This window comes from Sapajus apella, unplaced genomic scaffold, assembly GCF_009761245.1.
Source record: "Sapajus apella isolate SASKATOON/1434 unplaced genomic scaffold, GSC_monkey_1.0 scaffold37, whole genome shotgun sequence".
Classification (NCBI taxonomy): Eukaryota; Metazoa; Chordata; class Mammalia; order Primates; family Cebidae; genus Sapajus; species Sapajus apella.
Genome location: NW_022436977.1, coordinates 122,657 through 130,044, shown reverse-complemented (window position 1 = coordinate 130,044; position 7,388 = coordinate 122,657).

The following is a 7,388-nucleotide window of genomic DNA, read 5'->3' as shown; positions in this document are numbered from 1 at the left end:
GTTGAATATACACCTTGACAATCATTGTGCTAGATAGCTCCATTTTTGTTTTAGAGCAAGATATTTCTCATTACACCCTATATTTTCATTCACTCAGGAATATCCAAACACAGCTTTTAGAAGAAACATGTTCCTAACCCGCTGAATCTAAACATAGATGCAACTACCTAAAGTGAACGAACGCACAGAAGAGCCGTTATAAATATACGTTTCTCTTGTGTTTTAGGCGCTATCTTACTGCTAATTCTTTTATACCTGTGAATGGCTGGAAATACCTGTTTGTAGATTCTCCAATGAAAGTGTTTCTGAACAGATACATTCACACATCAGCTTATCTCAGGAAGTTGAATATACACCTTGACAATCATTCTGCTAGGCAGTTCCGTTTTTGTTTTAGTGAAAGATATTTCTCATTACACCCAATACCGCCATTCATTCAGGAATATCGAAACGCAGCTTTTAGAAGAAATGTGTTTTCTAACTCGCTGAATCTAAACATAGATGCAGCTTCCTAAGGTGAGCGAACATACAGCAGGGCAGTTTTATATATACGGTTCTCATGTGTTTTAGACGTGATCTTACTGCAAATTCTTATATACCTGTATAATGCTGTAAATATGTTTCTAGATTCTACAAAGAAAGGGTTTCTGAACTGCTACATTTACAGGTCATTTTAATTCTCTTTGTTGAATATACACCTTGACAATCATTCTGCTAGATACCTCCATTTTTATTTTGGAGGTAGATATTTCTCATTACACCCCATACTCCCATTCACTCAGGAATATCCAAATGCAGCTTTTAGAAGAAACTTGTTTCTAACTCGCTGAAGCTAAACAAAGATGCAACTTCTTAAGTTGAACGAACACAGAGCAGAGGAGTTTTAAATATACGTTTCTCCTGTGTTTTAGAGGCTATCTTACTGCTAATTGTTGTATGACTGTATATGGCTGGAAATATCTGTTTCCACGATCTCCAAAGAAAGGGTTTCATAACAGATACATTCACACATCAGCCTAACTCTGTAAGTTGAATATACACCTTGACAATAATTCTGCTAGATATCTCCGTTTTTCTTTTAGTGAAAGGTATTTCTCATTACACCCAATACCCTTTTCACTCAGGAATATCGAAACACAGCTTTTAGAGGAAATGCGTTTGTAACTTGCTGAAACTAAAAATAGATGCAGCTTCCTAAGGTGAGCGAACACACAGCAGAGCAGTTTTATATATACGTTTCTTTTGTGTTTTAGACGCGATCATACCGCTAATTACTATATACCTGTATAAAGCTGGAAATATTTGATTCTAGATTCTCCAAAGAAAGGGTTTCTGAACTGCTACATTCACATGTCAGTTTAACTCCTTAAGTTGAATATACACCTTGACAATCATTCTGCTAGATAGCTCCATTTTTGTTTTAGAGCCAGATATTTCTCATTACACCCTATAGTCGAATTCATAAAGGAAAAAACAAACGCAGCTTTTTGAAGAAACATGTTTCTAACTTGCTGAATCTAAACATAGATGCAACTTCCTAAAGTGAACGAACACACAGCAGAGCAGTATTAGATGTACGTTTCTCCTGTGTTTTACACGTAATCATGCTGCTAATTCTTATACAACTGTGTAAGACTGGAAATACCTTTTTCTAGATTCTCCAAAGAAAGGGTTTCTGACCTGCTACATTCACACATCAGCTTATCTCAGGAAGTTGAATATACACCTTGACAATCATTCTGCTGGATAGTTCGGTTTTTGTTTTAGTGAAAGACATTTCTCATTACACCCAATATCGCCATTCACTGAGGAATATTGAAACACAGCTTTTAGAAGAAACACGTTTCTAACTCGCTGAATCTAAACATAGATGCAGCTTCCTAAGGTGAGCGAACACAAAGCAGAGCAGTTTTATGTATACGTTTCTCATGAGTTTTAGACACGATCTTACTGCAAATTCTTATATACCTGTATATGGCTGGGAATATCTGTTTCTACATTCTCCAAAGAAAGGGTTTCTGAACTGCTAAGTTCACACAGCACTTTAACTCTGTAAGTTGAATATGCACCTTGACAATGACTCTGCTGGATAGCTCCGTTTTTGTTTTAGAGCCAGATATTTCTCATTACACCCAATACCCACTTTCACTCAGGAATATCCAAACACAGCTTTAAGAAGAAACGCGTTTCTAACTCGCTGAATCTAAACATAGATACAGCTTCCTAAGGTGAACGAAATCACAGCAGAGCAGCTTTAAAGATACGTTTCTCCTGTATTTTAGACGCGATCTCACTGCTAATTCTTATCTATCTGTAAAAGGCTTGAAATATCTGTTTCTAGATTCTCCAAAGAAAGGGTTTCTGAACTGCTACATTCAGAGGTCAGTTTAACTCTGTAAGTTGAATATACGCCTTGACAATCATTCTGCTACATAGCTCCGTTTTTGTTTTAGAGCCAGATATTTATCATTACACCCTATTGTCCAATTCACTCAGTAATATCCAAACGCAGCATTTTGAAGAAACATGTTTCTAACTCGCTGAATCTAAACATAGATACAACTTCCTAATGTGAACGAACACACAGCAGAGCAGTTTTAAATAAACGATTCTCTTGTGATTTACGCGATCTTACTGCTAATTCTTAGATACCTACATAAGGCTTGAAATATCTGTTTCTAGATTCCTCAAAAAAAGGGTTTCTGAAATGCTGCATTCACACATCCGTTTAATTCTGGAAATTGAATATACACCTTGAAAATCATTACGCTAGAGAGCTCCGTTTTTGGTTCAGAGGCAGATATTTCTCATTACACCTCATACTCCTATTCACTTAGGAGTATCCAAATGCAGCTTTTAGAAGAAACATGCTTCCAACTCGTGGAATCTAAACATAGATTCAACTTCCTAAGGTGAATGAACTCACAGCAGAGCAGTTTTAAAGATAAGTTTCTCCTGTGTTTTAGACGCGATCTAACTGCTAATTCTTATATACCTGTACATGGCTGCAAATATCTGTTTCTAGGATCTCAAAAGAAAGGGTTTCTGAACTGCTTTATTCACAAATTAGTTTAATTCTGTAAGCTGAATATACACCTCGACAATCATTCTGTTAGATAGCTCCGTTTTTGTTTTAGAACCAGGTATTTCTCATTACACCCTATACTCCCATTCACGCAGGAATATCCAAACTCAGCTTTTGGAAGAAACGTGTTTCTAACTCACTGTATCTAAACGTAGTTGCAACTTCCTATGGTGAACGAACGCATAGCAGAGCAGTTTAAAATATACGTTTCTCCTGTGTTTTAGATGCGATCTGACTGCTAATTCTTATATACCAGTATAAGGCTGGAAATATCTGTTTCTACATTCTCAAAAAAAAAGGGTTTCTGAACTGCTTTATTCACAAATCAGTTTAACTCTGTAAGTTGAATATGCATCTTGACAATCATGCTGCTAGATTGCTCCATTTTTGTTTTAGAGCCAGATATTTCTCATTACACCCTACACTCCCATTCTCTCAGGAATATCCAAACTCAGCTTTTAGAAGAAACGTGTTTCTAACTCGCTGAATCTAAAGATAAATGCAACTTCCTAAGGTGAACGAACACACAGCAGGGCAGTTTTAAATATAGGTTTCTCCTGTGTTTTAGAAGCGATCTTACTGCTAATTCTTATATGCCTGTATATGGCTGGAAATATCTCTTTCTAGATTCTTCAAAGAAAGGGTTTCTGAACTGCTACATTCACACATCAGTTTAACTCTGTGGGTTGAATATACACCCTGACTATCTTTCTACCGGATAGTTCCGTTAATATTTTAGAGCCATCTATTTCTTATTAAGCCCTGTATGCCCTTTCACTCAGAAATATCCAGACACAGCTTTTAGAAAAAACGTGTTTCTAACTCGCTGAACCTAACGTAGATGCAACTCGCTAAGTTGAACGAACACACAGCAGAGCACTTTTTTTTTTTTTTTTTTTTTTGAGTCGGAGTTTCGCTCTTGTTACCCAGGCTGGAGTGCAATGGTGCGATCTCGGCTCACCGCAACCTCCGCCTCCTGGGTTCAGGCAATTCTCCTGCCTCAGCCTCCTGAGTAGCTGGGACTACAGGCATGTGCCACCATGCCCAGCTAATTTTTTGTATTTTTAGTAGAGACGGGGTTTCACCATGTTGACCAGGATGGTCTCGATCTCTTGACCTCGTGATCCACCCGCCTCGGCCTCCCAAAGTGCTGGGATTACAGGCGTGAGCCACTGCACCCAGCCAGAGCACTTTTAAATATATGTTTTTCCTGTGTTTTAGACGGGATCTTACTGCTAATTCTCATATACCGGTATATGGCTGGAAATATCTGTTTGTAAGTTCTCCAAAGAAAGGGTTTCTGAACAGATACATTCACCTATCCGTTGAACTCTGTAAGTTGAATATACACCTTGACAATCATTCTGCAAGATAGCTCCGTTTTTGTTTTAGTGAAAGATATATCTCATTACACCCTATACTCCCATTCACTCAGGAATAGCCAAATGCCGCTTTTAGAAGAAACGGGTTTCTAACTCGCTGAATCTAAACATAGATGCAACTTCCTAAGGTGAACGAACACACAGCAGAGCAGTTTTAGATATATGTTTCTCCTGTGTTTTGGACGCGATCTTACTGCTAATTCTTACATACCTGTATAAGGCTGGAAATACCTTTTTCTAGATTCTCCAAAGAAAGGGTTTCTGACCTCCTACATCCACACATCAGTTTAACTCTGTAAGTTGCATATATACCTTGACAATCATTCTGCTACATTGCTCAGTTTTCGTTTTAGAGCCAGATTTTTCTCATTACACCCAATACTCCCATTCACACAGGAATATCCAAACGCAGCTTTCAGAAGAAACGTGCTTCTAACTCGCTGAATCTAAACATGGATGCAACTTTCTAAGGTGTATGAACACACAGCAGACCAGTTTTAAAGATACGTTTCTCCTGTGTTTTAGACGCGATCTTACTGCTAATCTTACATACCTGTATATGGTTGGAAATATATGTTTCTACATTCTCCAATGAAAAGGTTTCTGTACTGCTGCTTTCACACATCAGTTTCACTCTGCAAATCGAATATACACTTATTCAATGATTGTAAGTTGACAATCATTCTGCTAAAGAGCTCCATTTTTGTTTTAGAGCCTGATATTTCTCATTACACCCTGTACTCCCATTCACTCAGGAATATCTAAACGCAGCTTTTAGAAGAAACGTGTTTCTAACTCGCTGAATCTAAAGATAGATGCAACTCCCTAGGGTGAACGAACACACAGCAGAGCAGTTTTAAATATAGGTTCCTCCTATGTTTTAGATGCAATCTTACTGCTAATTCTTATACACCTGCATATTGGTGGAAATATCTGTTTCTAGATTCTCCAACGAAAGGGTTCCTGAACTGCTACATTCACACATCAGTTTAACTGTGTAAGTTGAATATACACCTTAACAATCTTTGGGGTAGATAGCTACGTTGTTCTTTAGAGCCAGATATTTCTCATTACACTCTATACTCCCATTCACTCCGGAATACCCCAACACAGTTTTTAGAAGAAACGTGTTTATAACTCCCTGAATCTAAATATAGATGCAACTTACTAAGGTGAAGGAACACACAGCACAGCAGTTTTAAAGATAAGTTTCTCCTGTGTTTCAGGTGTGATCTTACTGCTAATTCTTCTATACCTCTATATGGCTGGAAATAACTGTTTCTAGATTCTCCAAAAAAAGGGTATCTGAACTATTGCATTCACATATCAGCTTAACTCTGTAAGCTGAATATATACCTTGACAATCATTCTGCTAGACACCTCCGTTTTAGTTTTACAGACAGATATATCTTATTACACCCTGTACTCCCATTCACTCAGGAATATTCAAATGCAGGTTTTAGAAGAAACGTGTTTCTAACTCGCAGATTCTAAACATAGATGCAACTTCCTAAAGTGAACCAACACACAGCAGAGCAGTTTTAAAGATACGTTTCTCCTGTGTTTTAAATGCGATCTTATTGCTAATTGTTATATACCTCCATATGGCTGGAAATATCTGTTTCTAGATTCTCCAAAGAAAGGGTTTCTGAACTGCTGCATTCACATATCAGTTGAACTCTGCAAGCTGAATATACACCTTGACAATCATTCTGCTAGATAGCTCCGTTTTTGTTTTAGAGCCAGATATTTCTCATTACACCCTATTCTGCCAATCACTCAGGAATATCTAAACGCAGCATTTAGAAGAAACGTATTTCTAATTCGCTGAATCTAAACATAGATGCAACTTCCTAAGGTGAACGAACACACAGCAGAGCAGTTTTAAACATACGTTTCTCGTGTGTTTTAGACGCGATCTTACTGCCAATTCTTACATTCATCTGTATGTCTGGAAATATCTGTTTCTAGATTCTCCAAAGACAGGGTTTCTGAACTGCTACATTCAGATATCAGTTTAGTTGTGTAAGTTGAATATACTCCTTGACAATCATTCTGCCAGATATCTCCGTTTTTGTTTTAGAGCTAGATATTTCACATTACCCCCTATACTCCCATTTACTGAGGAATATCCTAACACAGCTTTAAGAAGACACGTGTTTCTAACTCGCTGATTTTAAACATAGTTGCAACTTCCTAAGGTTAACGAACTCACAGCAGAGAATTTTTGAAATTACCTTTCGCCTGTGTTTTAGACGCGATTTTACTGCTTCTTATTCTTTAACTGTATATGGCTGGAAACATTTGTTTCTAGATTTACCAAAGAAACGGTTTCTGAACTGCTACTTTCACAGGTGAGATTAACTCTGTACGTTGAATATAAACCTTGACAAACATTCTCTTAGATAGCTCCGTTTTTGTTTCAGAACCAGATATTTCTCATTACACCCTATACTTCAATTCACTCAGTAATATCCAAACGCAGCTTTTAGAAGAAATGTGTTTCTAACTCACTGAATCTAAACATCAATGCAACTTCCTAAGGTGAACAAAGACGCAGCAGAGCAGTTTTCAATATACGTTTCTCCTGTGTTTTAGACGCGATCTTACTGATAAGTCTTACATACCTGTATATGGCTGGAAATATCTGCTTCTTGATTCTCCAAAGAAAGGGTTTCTGAACTGGTACATTCACACAAGAGTTTAACTCTGTAAGATGTATACAGAACTGAGGATCATTCTGCTAGATAGTTCCGTTTTTGTTTTAGAGCCAGATATTTCTCATTACACCCTATATTCCCATTCACTCAGGAATATGCAAACGTAGATTTTAGAAGAAACGTGTTTCTAACTCAGTGAATCTATAGATGCAACTTCCTAAAGTGAATGAACACACATCAGAGGAGTTTAAAATATAACTT